The sequence below is a fragment of the Sturnira hondurensis genome, unplaced genomic scaffold, assembly GCF_014824575.4.
Source record: "Sturnira hondurensis isolate 20B ecotype Veracruz unplaced genomic scaffold, ASM1482457v3 Scaffold0001389, whole genome shotgun sequence".
Classification (NCBI taxonomy): Eukaryota; Metazoa; Chordata; class Mammalia; order Chiroptera; family Phyllostomidae; genus Sturnira; species Sturnira hondurensis.
Window position 1 is genome coordinate 355,552 of NW_028074020.1, and position 17,781 is coordinate 373,332.

Below are 17,781 nucleotides of genomic sequence, written 5' to 3' on the forward strand. Positions count from 1 at the left end.
CGCACCCCACAACCCAGCCCACAGTGATGACCTCCGGGGAAAAAAGTGCTATGAGGAAGACCTAGATCCCCTTCCTGTGGCGCTGGGGAGAGACGCCAGGTTGGCTCTTGAGAGAGCACTCACAGAAAGACCATATCAATTTCCCCTTAGCTTGCTACAGCCAGAAAAACCCGTTTAGCCAGTTTGCAACCAACAAGAGATATTTTTTTGTTTTGTTTTTGTTTTTTTTAAGTAACCATTTATCTTTTTATTTTAACTTTTTAATTATTTTTATCTTCTTTTTCTTATTTTTTTCTAATTTTTTAATCTAATTATTTTTCAAGTACACTTTTCTGTCTATTACTCCCATCCCGTCCCACACCCGTGTTCCCCCTCCCTCCCATTTCCACCCTTCTCAGTTGTTGTCCATGTATCCTTTATATATTCCTCTAAATCCCTCCCCTATTTCCCCTGAAATTCCCTCTCCTCTCCATTCTGGTCACTGTCAGCCTGTTCTCTATTTCAGTGTCTTTGGTTATATTTTGCTTGCTTGTTTGTTTTGTTGTTTAGCTTCCTGTTAAAGGTGAGATCATATGGTATTTGTCCTTCAACACCTGGCTTATGTCACTCAGCATAATGCTTTCCAGTTCCATCCATGAAGTTGCAAAAGGTAGGAGCTCCTTCTTTCTTTCTGCAGCATAAAATTCCATTGTGTATATGTACCATAGTGTTTTGATCCATTCATTTACTGATGGGCACCTAGGTTGCTTCCAGCTCTTGGCTATTGTAAATTGTGCTGCTATGAACAATGGGGTGCATATGTTCTTTTGGATTGGTGTTTTAGGGTTCTTAGGATACAATCCTAGCAGTGGAATTGCTGGGTCAAAAGGCAAGACCTGTATGCAGAAAACTACACAACACTGAAGAAAGAAATCAAGGAAGACACCAACAAATGGAAATATATACTGTGTTCATGGATTGGAAGAATTAACATCATCAAAATGTCCATACTACCCAAAGCAATTTATAGATCTAATGTAATACCTATTAAAGTGCTAATGGCATATTTCACAGACATAGAACAAACACTTCAAAAATTTATATGGAACCATAAAAGACCCTGAATAGCAGCTGCAATTTTGAGAAAGAAGAACAAAGTAGGAGGGATCACAATACCTGATATCAAACTGTATTACAGGGCCACTGTAATCAAAACAGCCTGGTCCTGGCATAAAAACAGGCACATAGACCAATGGAATAGAACAGAGAGCCCAGAAATAAACCCAAATCTCTACAGTCAGTTAATACTCGACAAAGGGGGCAGTAACATAAAATGGAGTAAAGATAGCCTCTTCAACAAATGGTGTTGGGAGAACTGGACAGCTACATGCAAAAAAATGAAACTTGAGCACCCACTTACATCATACACCAAAATAAATTCAAGGTAGATAAAAGACTTAAATATAAGCCATGACACCATTAAAGTCCTAGAGGAGAACATTGGCAGGAAAATATCAGATATTTCACGTATCTTTTTTATTTTATTATTGTTTTATCCTTCAATACTTTTTCCTCTCTTTTCTCCTTTCTTGTTTTATTCCTTCCTTTCTTTCCAAACCAACTGCTTTTTCCTCCCCTATCCTGCCTTTTTTTTTTAACCCAAAGTGACACAAACAACTTGGAACTGCAAAAAGACCAGAGATGGACCCAAAGAGGAGCATCTCAATAGTAGAGACAGAGAGACAAATTTCACTTTGCTATAGCAGAGAAGCCACAAGTTGCTGCATATTTGTATTATTATTTTTTTCATTATTCTCACTTTTTTATATTTTAATAGTATCTTTGTATTCCTCCTCTTTTTACATAGGCTTCTTTCCCTTCGCTGGTTATGTTGTATCATTTGACAGACTTCCCCTGTTCTCTTCTCCACAGTGTATTGCTAATTTTCTATACTTCACACCACTTGTTTTCATTTAGCACACTACCCAAAGTTCTATCCCCCCTATTCATGTTATCCAGATCACATAGAGTCTGTCACATGATTGTTGCTCTAATATTATTCTAAATAACACCTATTCTATACAAAAGTAAATACTTCACAACACACCTCCCGGATATTAGGCCACTTCACAGTTTCCAGAAATCTGTTACTGTAGTGATTAACTCTATTTGCTCAAACACTACACCTATTTACATTCCTTCACTCTCACCTTATGTCAGAATCTGACTGCCCGCAACCTCACTGCTTTCTAGATCCAACTCACAAGCCTTCTCTCCCTAACAAGAGACTTATTTTTTGTTCATCCTCTCCTAAAAGTGGCAGGTTGGGTTGAAGATTACAGTTAACACTATATATAGCCTAAAGATTTTCTATCTCTTCTCTACCAGCTGTAACTGTAAATATCACAAACTACGCTCTCGCTGTCATAAACAATTTTGCCTCCCCCTCCTGCTGATCACAAAAAAAGGAGTAGGTGGAAGTGGTGAACATCAGTATACCCAAAGGAGACTGCACCACTGAATTTCACAGGTATTATACCACAGAAGTTCACACCATAAACCCAGAGAGTCAGAACAGAGCATTTTAAGAAGCTGAGGCCAACAAGAAGAGTCTCACAAACAATGGAAGACAGAGAAACAATCCCCAAATGAAAGAAAAGGTGGAAGTCTTAGAAAGAATGTTAGATGAAATAGAGGAAAGTCAGCTTTCAGATACTGAATTCAAAGCACTGGTTATCGGGAAATTCATAGAGCTCACAATGAGCTACCAGAAACTAGAGGGGAGCTACAATGAACTCGCTGCAAACTATATCAACATGAAAAAGGAAATACAAACTATGAGCAAGGGCCAAGAGGAAATGAAGGATGCAATTTCTGAAGAACACAGTAGAAGAAATCAAAAGCAGAATCAATGAAGCAGAAGATCAGATCAGTGAGTTGGAGGAAAAGTAGGAAAAAAACTCCCAGAAAGAGCAAGAAAAGGAAAAGAGGCTCAGAAAGAATGAAGAGGGATTAAGGGAAATGCGAGACAATATGAAACATAAGAATATCTGAATAATAGGGATACCAGAAGAAGAGGAAGAAGAACAAGGGATAGAAAACCTATTTGAAAAAGTAGTGAGGGAAAACTTCCCTAATTTGATGAGAGAAAAAGTCACACAAATCCAGGAATCAGAGAGAGTCCCAATTAAGAGGAACCCAAAGAGGCCCACTTCAAGACACATCATCACTAAAATCGCAAAATTCCACGATAAAGAGAGAATCTTAAAGGCAGCAAGGGAGAAAAAGGAAGTAACATACAAGGGAGCCCCAATAAGGGAAGCTACTGACGTCTCGATGGAAATGCTACATACAAACAAGAAGAGAATGACAAGAAATATTTCAAGTAATGAGAACCAGAGGCCTGCAACTGAGGATACTTTACCCAGCAAGGCTCTCAATCAAGATAGAAGGCCAGGACTTCTGGCCAAGATGGAGGCATAGGTGGAAACACTGTGCCCCCTCCCACAACTAAATTTAAAGACAGCTAAGTTTGAGAAACAAAGATGAGCCCCAAACAGTGAAAACTGAACTGTACGGAAGTACGACAACAACGATCCACTCAGGCAGACCGCATCACAACCCAGCAAATCGGTTGCCCGGCCCTAGTTAGCACCTAAGGCTCTGCCCCTAAAACATAACAGGTGCGAACAGACCAAACATTATGACTCAAGAACAGCTCAAAGTCCCAGAGCTTATAATTCTAACTGACCAAGAAATAGCCAACCTTTCAGATGCACAGTCCAAAACACTGGTGATCAGGATGCTCACAGAATTCGTTGATTTTAGCCACACATTAGAGGAACATATGAAGGCAAAACTAATTGAAATGAAGGGAAATGCACAGGAAACCAATAGTGATGGAAAGGAAACTGGGACTCAAATCAAGGGAGTGGACCAGAAGGAAGAAAGAAACAACCAAACAGAAAAGAAGGAAGAAAAAAAAATTCAAAAAAATGAGGAGAGGCTTAGGAACCTCCAGGAAATCTTTAAACGTTCCAGCATCCAAATTATAGGGGTACCAGAAGGGGAAGAGGAACAGCCACAAGTGGGAAAACTTATTTGAACAAATAATAAAGGAGAACTTCCCCACTCTGGCAAAGGAAATAGACTTCCAGGAAGTCCAGGAACCTCAGAGTGTCCCAAAGAAGTTGGACCCAAGAAGGAACACACCAAGGCACATCATCAATATATCAGCCAAGATGAAAATGAAGGAGAGAATTCTAGAAGCAGCAAGAGATAAGGGGACAGTCACCTACAAAGGAGTGCCCATCAGCAGACTGTCAGCTGATTTCTCAAAAGAGACCTTACAGGCAAGAAGGGGCTGGAAAGAAGTATTCCAAGGCATGAAATCCAAAGACCTACATCCAAGATTGCTCTATCCAGCAAAGCTTTCATTTAGAATGGAAGGACAGATAAAGTGCTTCTCAGATAAGGTCAAATTCAAGGAGTTCATCATCACCAAGCACTTATTATATGAAATGTTAAAGGGACTTATCTAAGAAAAAGAAGATAAAAAATATGAACAATGAAAGGACAGTAAACTCATTTATTAACAACCATACCTAAAACAAAAGCAAACTAAGAATACAGCTAGATCGGGAGCAGAACCACAGAAATGGAGGTCACATGGAAGGTTAGCAACACGGGAGTGAGAGGAGGAGAAGGGGGGAGAAGGTACAGAGAAGAAGTAGCATAGAAGGTAGGTAGAAAATAGACAGGGGGAGTGCAGGAATACTATGGGAAATACAGAAACTAAAGAACTTGTGACACATGGATATGAACAAAAGGGGGGAAAGGTGGGGAGGAGTGAACAGGGTGGAGGGAAGTGGAGGGGGGAATGGGACAACTGTAATGGCATAATCAATGAAATATATATTTTTAAAAACAGATAGAAGGCCAAATAAAGAGCTACCAAGATGAAAGAAGTCTAAATGAATACACCTCCACCAAACCAGCTCTGCAAGAGATGCTAAAAGGACTGCTTTAAGGAAAGGAAGGAAAGGAAGAAAAGGAAGGGAAGGAAAGGAAGGAAGGAAAGGAAGGAAAAGAGAGAGACAGAGGAACACAGGTACAACAATGGCAATGAATAAGTAGTTATCAATAATAACCTTAAATGTAAATGGATTAAATGTTCCAATCAAAAGACATAGAATAGCTGAATGGATAAGGAAGCACCACCCACACATATGCTGCCTACAAGAAACCCACCTCAGGACAAAAGACCTGCACAGAATAAAAGTAGAGGATTCGAACAAAATATTTCAAAAAAAACAGACAAGAAAAAAAAAAGCCGAGGTAGCAATACTCATATCAGACAAAATAGACCTCAAAACAAAGGCCATAGAGAGAGACTCAGAAGGTCACTTCATGGTACTCAAGGGAAGAAACCACCAAGAACATATTAACATCGTAAATATATATACACCCAATATAGGAGCACCCAAATATATAAGGAAAATCTTAGAGGACTTCAAGAAAGATATTGACAGCAACACAATTACAGTAGGGGATTTTAACACCCCACTGTAAAAAATAGACACATCTTCCAAACAAAATATCAAAAAAGATATTGTGGCATTGAACAACGCCCCAGATGCAATGAACTCAACTGATATATAGAGAGAGCCCTTCATCCCAAAGAAGCTACATACACATTCTTTTCAAATGCACATGGAACATTTTCAAAGACAGACCATTTGATAGGACACAAAATGAACCTCAACAAAATTCAAAAAAATTGAAATCATATCAAGCATTTTCTCCAACCATAAGGGACTGACACTGGAAACGAACCCCAAAGGAAAAAATCCAAAACACTCAAAATCATGGAGATTGAATGGCATTCTATTAAACAATGAATGGGTCAGGAATGAAATTAGGGAAGATATCAAAAACTTCCTGGAAACAAATGAAAATGAACTCACAACAACCCAAAACTTATGGGACATGGCCAAGGCAGACCTGCAAGGGAAGTTCATAGCAATACAGGTCTATCTAAAAAAATAGAAACATTTCAAACAAATGACCTAACCCCATGTCTACAAGAACTCAAGGAACAACAACAAAGACAGCCCAGAGCAAGAAGAAGGAAGGAAATAACCAAGATAAGAGCAGAAGTAAATGACATAGAGAATAAAAGCACAATTATAAAAATATCAATGAATCTAGGAACTGTTTATTTTTAAGATAAACAAAATCCACAAGCCTTTAAATAGGCTCATCAAGAAAAGAAGAGAGAGGACACAAATAAACACAGTTAGAAATAAAAGAGGAGAGATTACAACTGACACCACCGAAATAGAAGGGATTGTAAGAAATTACTATGGAGAACTGTATGCCAAGAAATTTGAAAACCTAGGTGACATGGACAAATTTCTACAAAAATATAACCTTCTAAAACTCAACGAATAAGAATCAGAAAGCCTGAAAAGACCAATAAACTGCAGATGAAATTGAAGCAGTAATCAAAAAACTCCCATCACACAAAAGCCCCGGACCAGATGGTTTCACAGGAGAATTCTACAAAGCATTTAAGGAAGAGGTAACCCCTATTATTCACAGACTATTCCAAAAAAACCCAAATGATGAAAAACTCCCAAACTCTTTTTATGAAGCCAGCTTAATCCTAACTCCAAAACCAGATAAAGACACAACAAAGAAAGAACACTTAAGGCCAATATCGCTGATGAACATCAATGCTAAAATCCTCAACAAAATATTGGCAAATCACATCCAACAATAGATTAAAAAACATCACACACCATGACCAAGTAGCATTCATCCCAGGGATGCAAGGATGGTTCAATATCTGCAAATCAGTAAATGTAATACATCACATAAACAAAAGCAAAGACAAAGACAAAGATCACATGATCACATCAACAGATGCAGAAAAACCTTTTGATAAGTTACAACACCCATTTATGATAAAAACACTCAGCAAAGTGGGAATAGAGCGAGGATTCCTCAATATAATAAAGGCCATATATGAGAGACCTACAGTCAACATCATACTCAATGGGAAAAAACTAAAATGTTTTCCACTAAGAACAGGAAAAAGACAACGTTGTCCATTTTTACCACTTCTTTTTAATATAGTATTGGAAGCTTTAGCCACAGCGATTAGACAAGAAAAGGAAATAAAAGGCATCCAAATTGGAAAGGAGGAAACAAAACTGTCATTGTTTGCAGATGACATGGTAGTGTACATGGAAAGTCTTATAGACTCTATCCAAAAACTGCTCGACCTAATAAATGAATTTGGCAAAACAGCGGGATACAAAGTCAATATCCAGAAATTGAAGGCATTTTTGTATACTAACAATGAAACAGCAGAAGCAGAAATCAAGAAAAAAAATCCTATTCGATATAGCAAAACAAAAATAAAATACCCAGAAATAAACCTAATCAAACAGATAAAAGTTCTGTATGCAGAAAACTGCACAACATTGTAGAAAGAAATCAAGGAAGACACAAACAAATGGAAACATATACCATGGTCATGGATTGGAAGAATTAACATCATCAAAATGTCCATACTACCCAAAGCAATTTACAGATTCAATGCAATACCCATTAAAGTACCAATGGTATATTTCAGAGACATTGAACAAATACTTCACAAATTTATATGGAAACATAAAAGACCCCAAATAGCAGCTGGAATTTTGAGAAAGAAGAACAAAGTGGGAGGGATCACAATACCTGATATCAAGCTGTATTACAAGGCCACTGTAATCAAAACAGCCTGGTACTGGCATAAAAACAGGCACATAGACCAATGGAACAGAACAGACAGGCCGGGTATAAACCCAACTTTCTACAGTCAATTAATATTTGACAAAGGGGGCAGTAACATAAACTGGGGTAAAGATAGCCTCTTCAACAAGTGTTGTTGGGAGAACTGGACAGCTACATGCAAAAAAATGAAACTCGAGCACCACCAGCTTACACCATACACCAAAATAAATTCAAGGTGGATAAAAGACTTAAATATAAGCCGTGACACCATTAAAGTCCTAGAGGAGAACACTGGCAGGAAAATCTCAGATATTCCACACAGCAATTTCTTTACTGATACGTCCCCTAGAGCAAGGGACATACAGGAAAGAATAAACAAATGGTATCTCATCAAAATTAAAAGCTTCTGCAAGGCTAAAGAATATAATATCAAGATAAAAAGAGAAACAACTGTTTGGAAAATCATATTTGCCAATGATACCTCAGACAAAGATTTAATCTCCAAAATATAGAAAAACTCACACGACTTCACTCTAAGAAGACAACTAACCCAATTAAAAAAAAAAAGGACTTGAACAGACTCTTCTCCAAGGAGGACATACAGAGGATCCAGAGACACATGAAAAGATGCTCAATATCACTTGCTATCAGAGAGATGCAAATTAAAACCACAATGAGATACCACTTTACACCAGTGAGAATGGCTATCATAAACACAGCAATAAACAACAAATGTTGGAGAGGGTGTAGGGAAAAGGGGACCCTAGTTCACTGTTGGTGGGGTGGAGACTGGTACAACCACTCTGGAAAACAGTATGGAATTTTCTAACAAAATTAAAAATGTATATGCCTTTGACTCAGCAATCCCACTGCTAGGAGTATATCCTAAGAACCCTGAAACACCAATCCAAAAGAACCTGTGCACCCCAATGTTCATAGCAGCATAATTTACAATAGTCAAGAGCTGGAAGCAACCTAGGTGCTCAGCATTAAATGAATGGATCCAAAAACTATGGCACATTTACACAATGGAATTCTATGCAGCAGAAAGAAAGAAGGAGCTCCTACCCTTTGCAACAGCATGGAGAGAACTGGAAAGCATTATGCTGAGTGAAATAAGCCAGGAGGTGAAAGACAAATACCATATGATCTCACCTTTAACAGGAAGCTAAACAAGAAAACAAACAAGCAAGCAAAATATGACCAAAGACACTGAAATCAAGAACAGGCAGACAGGGACCAGAGGGGGTGGGGAAGGAATTTCAGAGGGAAAGGGAAGGATACACAGGAACAAGTATAAAGGACACCTGGACAAAAACTAACAGGAGTGGAAATGGGAGGGAGGTGGGGAGCAGTGGGGGGGGGGCTGGGATGGGAGTAAAACACAGAAAAGTGTACTTGAACAATAATTTTTTAAAAAAGGAAGAGTGTGAAACAAAAAAAGCAAAAGAGAAAACCATTAATGGGGTGGGGACAATCTCAAGCAGCATAATACATTTAGTCCATTTACTGTCCCAAAGAAAAAGAGGGGGAGGAAAAATATTTGAAAAAATAAAGGCCTCAACATTTCGAAATTTGGTGAAAAGTATAAACCCACTGATCCAAACTACTCAATGAACACCAAGTACAGAGCTTATAGTAAAAGAAAGACAAGGATAGCAGCAGATTTCTTACCAGAAAAATTCAAATGACAATAAAACCAATCTCCTAAAAATTAATGGCCAAAGAAGAAATCAAAAGGGAAAAATAACAATAAAGAAAAATAGATTAATAACATACAAGAACTTATGAGAAGCAGCAAAAGCAGGGGTCTAAGAAGGAAGTTTAAACCAATGAATGCCTATATTGAGAAAAAAGAAAAATCTCAAAAAGCAACCTATACTTTTACTTCATAGTCCTAGAAAAAAGTCCAAAATTAGCAGATGAAATTTGGTAATAAAGATCAAACAAGAATAATGAAATAAAGATCAGGAAACAATAGAAAAGATCAATGAAACTAAGAGCTAGTTTTTGAAAAGATAAACAAAATTGACAATCCTTTAGTTGGACTACTCAAAAAAAGACTCAAACAAATAAAATAAAAATCATACCATACTGATACCAATAATAATTATAAATAATACCACAGAAATACAAAGAATCATAAAAAACTACTATGAAAAATTATATGCCATAGAACTAGATAAACTAAAAAATGGGTAAATTCCTAGAAACATACAACCCACCCAAACTGAATCATGAAGAAACAAAAATCCTGAAAAGACCAATTAGGTGTAAAGAGCATGAAGCAGTAATAAAAAACCCCACAACAAAGAAAACCACAAGACCAGATGGTTTCACTAGTGAATTCTACCAAATAGTTAAAGAAAAATGTTGGGGACCGCTCTGCCTGGTTTCAGGAATTGTAACTGCCTCCCATGGCTAAGGATGAGTGAGCGACCTTCAGAATGCAAGCCACAGGAGACAAAGCTTGTCTCTAGTAGCAAATGCCACCTCAGTTTCCTCCCTGCCCCCAAAGCATGGTTGGGAGTCCATGATGGGTAAATCTCCTCACAGCGATCAGCAATCTAAGTCAGACTCGATCACTTGGGAGGCCACCATAGAAGGACTTGGGGGGCTGCAACAAAGAGTGAGCGACAGACCCGTGGCCCCCAGCTATGTGACATAGCCCAAGTCCCCACGTCCTCTGGGAGAAGTGCTTCCTGGCTCTAATCCACTTAAGACTGAATACCTGATCAGGAGGGGTGCAGCTCCTTACTTTACCAGAGCGGATCCTGGGAAAAAATCTGGCATCACAAAAATTTCCTAAAAAACCTGTGAAACCTGCTCTTCTAAGACTGTTTTCATTCATATGTTAAGGGTCGGAGCAAGAAACCCTAAAATTTCTGCAAATCCCCTTCCTGACAGACACTGACTCAGACTAAGCCCTCAGATTTCTTTGAAATGTTATCTACTGTTTGATCCTTGCCGCCCTGTATTCCTGTGTATTACAACCCAATAAAAGTCCCTGGAGAAAGGAGCTTGAGGCCCTTCCCTTTTGAGGGATTGGCCACCTCTCCTCCCCAAGTAGATCATGTCTTGGTAATGTTTACTTTCATCTGTGGCGGATGGGGGGACTTGTGGGAAAAGTCACCCCCACAGAAAAATTAATGCCATTTTTTTCCTAAAACTCTTTAAAAAATCAGAACAGGAGCAAATATCCCCAAACTTATTTTATAAGGCCAGAATTACTTTGCTGTCAAAGCTAGGTAAGGACAGTACAAGAAAAGAAAACACAGGTCAATATCACTGATGAATACACATGTAAACATTCTCAACTAGATTATAGTAAACTGAATTCAACAGTGCATTAAAAACAACATACACCATAATTGACTGGAATTTATCCATGGGAAGCAAGAATAATTCAACATACACAAATCAATAAATGCGAATTACCACACTAGTAGATTGAAGGGCAAAAATCATATGATCCTCTCAATAAATGTAGGAAAAGTACCAGATAAAATTCAACATCCTCTCATGATAAAACTCTCAACAACTCTAATCTCTATTGCATTATTTCTGGTTTATTTTTTATTACCACCTTCCATTTGCTAATTTTGTATTTTTAAGGTCCCTTTGGTTTTAGAGAAAACATACCTTAATATAATAAAGGCCATATATGACAAGCCCACATCATTCCTATTCAAAACAATATGAAAACTCCTTGCCAGAAAAGTTAGGCAAGGAAAAGAAATAAAACATCTCTGAATCAGAAAGGAAATGTAAAATCATGTGTGCAGATGGCATGATCTTATATACAGACATTAAAGATTTCACGAAAAAAACTGTTAAAATAAACAAATTCAGTAACTGCAGGATACCAAATCAATATATGACAATCAACTGTATTTCTCCAAACAAACAACTATCTAAAAAAATAAAGAAAACAATACCATTTATAAAACACCAAAAACAATAAAATAATAAGACAGAAACCTGTACTTGAACAAGAATTGAATAAAAAATTATATTAAAAAACAATAAAATATTTAGGAATAAATTAACCAAGGAGGTGAATATTTCTTATACACTGAAAAGGATAAAAAATAAAAGAAATTTAAGATGATGCAAATAAATGGAAAGATACCATGTGCTCAAGTACTAGAAGAATTAATATAGTTAAAATGTCCATATTACCCAAAATCATCTACAGATTCAATGCAATCCCTCTAAAAAGCCAATGGTATTTTTCACAGAAATTAAAAAAAATCCTAAAATTCATATGGAATCACAAAAGACCCCAAGAAGACAAAGTAATTCTGAGAAAATAACAAAGTAGAGGCATCACCTTTCCTTACTTCAAACTATATGGTGCTGAAATAAAAACAGACACATAAACCAAAAACACAGAATTGAGAGCTCAAATATAAACCAAGTAATCTACAGCTAGGCAATATTTAGTAAGAGGTCCAATACTTAATGGGATAAAGATAGTCTCTTTAATAAACAGTACTAGGAAAACTGGAAAATTATATCCAAAATAATAAAATTAAACCACTATTTTACACCACACACGGGAATTAATTTGAAATGGGTTGAAGACTTTAAGACATGAAACCATAAAACTCCTACAGAAAAAGCTTCTCAACATTGGTTTTGGCAGTGATTTTTTGCATATGTTGCCAAGTGGGATTTAAAAAGTGGGACTACAGCAAACTTAAAAGCTTCTGCACAGCAAAACAGTCAAAAAGATGAAAATGAAACCTATGGAATGAGAGAAAATTTGCAAACCAAATATTTGATATAGGGTTAATATCCAAAATATACAAGAAACTCCTACAACTCAACCACAAAAAATCCTTCACAAATAATCTGATTTTAAAACATAGCAGAGGATATAAATAGACATTTTTACCAAAAAAATGGCCAACAGGTACATGAAAAGATGCGAAATATCACTAATCACCAGGGGAACACAATTTGAAAAAAAAAGAGATATGAATTGCAGCCAAGAGGAAGGTGTAGGTAGAAATGCTTCACTCCCTTGCACAACCAAAAGAAGTATAACAACCAATTTAAAAACAGAGAACAAGCAGAACTTCTAGAAAATCAAACTGCATGGAACTCCAACAACCAAGGAGGCAAGGAAACATTCACTCAGACTGGTAGGTGGGGCAGAGATGGGCAGCCAGGTGGGGAGAATGTGTGGTAAAGCAGTGACTTGAGGACCAGGCAGGCTGGATGACTGGGAAACTAAAGATTCAAAGCCTCTAGCTGCAAAAACCTGTGGGGGTTGCAAAGGTGGGAGAAGCTCCTAGTCTCACTGGGGAAAGGAGAGCTAATTGGAAAGAGCAGAGCGAGCCAGCAGCACTGTTCCCTCTCTGACCCCTCCCCCACAGACAACATCGCCACACAGTGAGGAGGGTTGCTCCACTCCCTTACAACTTAACAGGTACACCGAGACAAAGAAATATGGCTCAAATGAAAAACAGATCAAAACTCCAGAAAAAGAACTAAGCAATGAGGGGACAGACAACCTATTTGATGCAGAGTTCAAAACACTGGTAATCAATATGCTCACAGAATTGATTGAGCTCAGGACTTCTGGCCAAGATGGAGGTGTAGGTAGATACACTGTGCCTCCTAGTACAACCAAAAGTAGGACAATAACAAATTTAAAAACAAAAACCAACCAGAACTGCCAGAAAACTGAATTGTATGGAAGTCTGACAACCAAGGAGTTAAAGAAACATTCATTCACACAGGTAGGAGGGGGGGCAGTGAGGTGAAGAGTACTCACGGCAAAGCAGTGGCTGGAGGACCGGGTGAGGCAGCAGTTGGTGAACTGCGTGAGGTGGCTGCTAGCAGAGTGAGTGGTCCCCGTATTTGCATGTAGGTAAACCGGGAGAAACAAGTAGGGAGCGAGACAGGCCACCCAACCCAGGGTTCCACTGAGGGGAAATAAAGCCTCAAAACCTTTGATAGAAAACACCTGTCAGGGTTAAGGCAATGGGGAAAACTCCCAGCATCACAGCACAGTTGGCTGGAGAGACCCACAGGGTCCTAGAACACACACAAACCCACCCACCAAGGAATCAGCACCAGAAAGGCCCAGTTTGCTTGGGGGAAGCAGAGGAAGTGGCTGTAAGCTGGTAGAGAGCTGAACAAGCAGCATTGTTCCCTCTTGGACCTCTCCCCCACATACAGCGCCACAACCCAGTGATGTGGGTTGCCCCACCCTGGTGAATACCTAAGGCTCTGCTGCTTACTACGCCAAGACAAAAAAAATATATGGCCCAAATGAAAGAACAGATCAAAGCTCCAGAAAAAATACAACTAAGCTCAGATGCACAGTTCAAAACACTAGTAATTGGAATGCTAACAGAATTGGTTGAGTATGGCTGCAAAATAAAGGAAAAAGTAAAGGTTATGAAAAGTGAAATAAAGGAAAATGTACAGGGAACCAACAGTAAAGGGAAGGAAACTGTGACTCAAGTCAACAGTTTGGAGCAGAAGGAAGAAATAAACATTCACCCAGAACAGAATGAAGAAACAAGAATTCAAAGAAATGAGAAGAGACTTAGGAACCTGCGGGACAACTTTAAACATTTGAACATTTGAATCATAGGGGTGCCAGAAGGAGAAGAGGAAGAGCAAGAAATGGAAAACTTATTTCAACAAATAATGAAGGAGAATTTCCCCAATCTGGCAAAGGAAATAGACTTCTACGAAATCCAGGGAGCCCACAGAATCTCAAAGAAGTTGGACCCAAGGAAGCACACACCAAGGCACATCATAATTAAATTACCCAAGATTAAAGATAAAGAGAGACTCTTAAAAGCAGCAAGAGAAAAGGGGAGAGTTACCTACAAAGGAGTTCCCATAAGGCTATCACCTGATTTCTCAAAAGAAACCTTACAGGCAAGCAGGGGCTGGAAAGAAGTATTCCAAGTCATGAAATGCAAGGACCTACATCCAAGATTGCTCTATCCAGCAAAATTATCATTTAAAATGGAAGGACAGATCAAGTGCTTCCCAGACAAGGTCAAGTTACAAGAGTTCATCATCACCAAGCCATTATTATATGAAATGTTAAAGAAACTTAGTTAAGGAAAAGATAAATATATGAACAGTAAAATGACAACAAACTCACAACTATCAACATCTAAACCTAGAAAACAAAAACAAACTCAGCAAGTAACTAGAACAGGAACAGAAACACAGAAACGGAGATCACATGGAGGGTTACCAGTGGGGAGAAGGAGGAGAATGGGGGGAAAGGTACAGAGAATAAGAAGCATAATAGGTAGATACAAAATAGAGAGGGGTAGATTAAGAATAATATAGGAAATGGGGAAGTCAAAGGACTTATGTGTATAACCTATGGACATGATCTAAGGGGGGGAATGCTGGAGGGTGGCAGGGTGGCAGGGTGCAGGATGGAGGGGGGATAAAAGGGAAGAAAAAATTGGGACAATTTTAATAGCATAATCAATAAAATATACTTTAAAAAAAGAAAGTGAGAACAAATATATGGCCATATCCTAAATGCTTACAATACATTACAATTATTGTTTCCTAGGAAAGATAGGAACAGAATGCTGATTGGTTTATGCTATCAAATGGCATCATAGCAGAAGTAACATTTTGCTATGTAATTTTAAAGAAATCAAAGTAATTTTAATAGGACTTAATTTATCTTATTTCATTTTAACCTTCTTTAGAAATAAGTAGCAAGATCTCCTTGACAAAATGACAGGTAGATGATGGATGACAAATGAAAGAACTTAAGTGTCATTATCTTAAGTAATATATTCACTGAATTTTCTTGATAGCTAAGAGGAAAATGAGCTTACCCACAGTTCACAAAAATCTGTCACTTCCCTATGAATAATTTTCCATTTTTTCAAATGGGTGCAGTAGTGCTGTCCAGTTAAAAAAGAAGATACTGAACTATGACAAGAAGGATCACTTATATATAATCACTTGGGTATTTAGTTAGATAACCTAATTGAAAGAGAACCATTACTAATGAAAATGATTAATGTAATTTAACCTAGACCTTAATGATTTCTTTTTTTATACTCATTTTAAGTAAAAGCTAGAAAAACTACAAATTCATTAAACATATATGAATACAGGAGAACAGTAATTTTCCTATTTTCACAATACTCAGGTGGCAAAATCAATTTAGGTTTAGAAACAATAGTTCATCATTTCTCTTTCAGTTTTAATCATGTGACTGAGGTAAATCATTTTATCTTACTTATTACTAATTATACTATAAGCACTTCATTTGGTTAAATGCATTACAATTCATACTTCCTCAGCATAAAAGACCGAGTTCCACATATACTTAATACTTTGTGTATTGATCACAGGTAACAACAAATAACTTATTTCTCACAATAAAACTAATTGAAGAATTCTAATAATGATTGCCTTTGCCTGTGTATTTCCCTAGCTTAGTGTATACATTATAGTCATTCTCCAGTATGATTTATCACAAGATATTTGAAAGCTCTGGTACTAGAAGTTCTAGAAAGATTTCAATGTACTCTTTTAATTGTAAAAATGCTCTGCAATATAGATTATATAAAGGGTAATAAGCTTCAGTATGCTGATAATCAGCTCCAGCTCTGCCAATGATTAGTGTCTGACTATGGACCAGATAAGATTCTACACACCTTGGTTTACCTATCTGCAAAATAGTGGGCCAGATCCCTTCGACCTCTAGAAGTCTATGACTTGTAAATACATTAACAAACTACTCTTCTACTAAATGCAACCAAAAGCCAAAAGGGAATAGAAATATATATGTAAAACTTCACCACTTATTTAAAATTTACAGTCATTCACAAGAAAATATTTATGTTTATATAATAAACAAAAAAGCTTACTCTGTAAATTAACAAGGTATACATAAATAAAAGTCTAAATAAATGTCTAATCACTATGTTGTATACCTGAAAGTAATATAATACTGTGTGTTAACTATAATGGAAAAATAAATTTTAAAAATAATCTAAAAATATTAAATAGCTAATGAAAAAGTATTCATTTGCGTGATGTGTAAGAAAATGCAAAAATGAATATGACATTTAGAGCTCTCCATGTGGGGAGACCAAAAAATGTATACAAAAGAATGTATGAGAAGGGAGAATGTAATAAGCTCTCTAATAAAGCATATATAATGTTGGAATGGGTCGATGGTAAGAGGAAAAGTAGAAGCTATTATTTTTTAGAAGAGGCAAAGGAAGAGGCCATAAATATTCATCCCACAAGAACTTCTACTGGGCAATTCTTTGTTGGCTAAGGGTATATATATGTGAAATAAGTCACATTTTACTTATTTAAAATATTCTAAAATTTAGATAGATTGGTCCTTTAATTATTCGGGCATTATTGTGTTTATTCTTTTTAAAGATTGTATTTATTTATATTTAGAGAAAGGGGAAGGGAGGGAGAGAGGGAGAAAAACATTGATGTGCAAGGGAAAACATCAATCAGCCACCTTTTACATGCACCCCAAATGGGGACCAGGCCCACCACCCAGGCATGTGCCCTGACCAGTATGTAATCAACTGGTGACCCTTTGCCATGCAGGACGACGCCCAACCAACTGAACTATACCAGTAATGGTAGTCTTTATTTTTAATATGGAGTAACACCATAAAAGATTCTTCTCTCTGTCCCCCTATGTTTATAAAAGGGAAGCATCAGTGCTAATGTTCTCTAAGCCTGGGGCTCAGAGGTGAGGAGATGGCTGAAACTATTTAAGCAATAAGACACAAAGTTAACATGACTTCCACTATCACCCCCAACATTTAACTAAATAAACAAGGCCTACAAACTCTGTGTGGACAGGAGCCAAGCAGAAGCAATCTTCTGTAAACCTCTGCTGGTAGTGCTAATTGCAAGAAAAGCATTTGAAAGGGAAAAGTAGCTTGTAAGGAACTATAATGAAGTAAAACAAGCGTTATCAGGTGACAACATATACCACAGTTCTCACAACTAAACAAAACCATTTTAAGG

General features: G+C 37.4%; 1 protein-coding gene across 3 annotated transcripts in view; it reads right to left on the minus strand.

Moving 5' to 3' along the window:
- RPS6KA6 (ribosomal protein S6 kinase A6) overlaps positions 1–17,781 on the minus strand; it is a 121,822-nt gene that overhangs the window by 9,184 nt on the left and 94,857 nt on the right. The window lies entirely within an intron of this gene.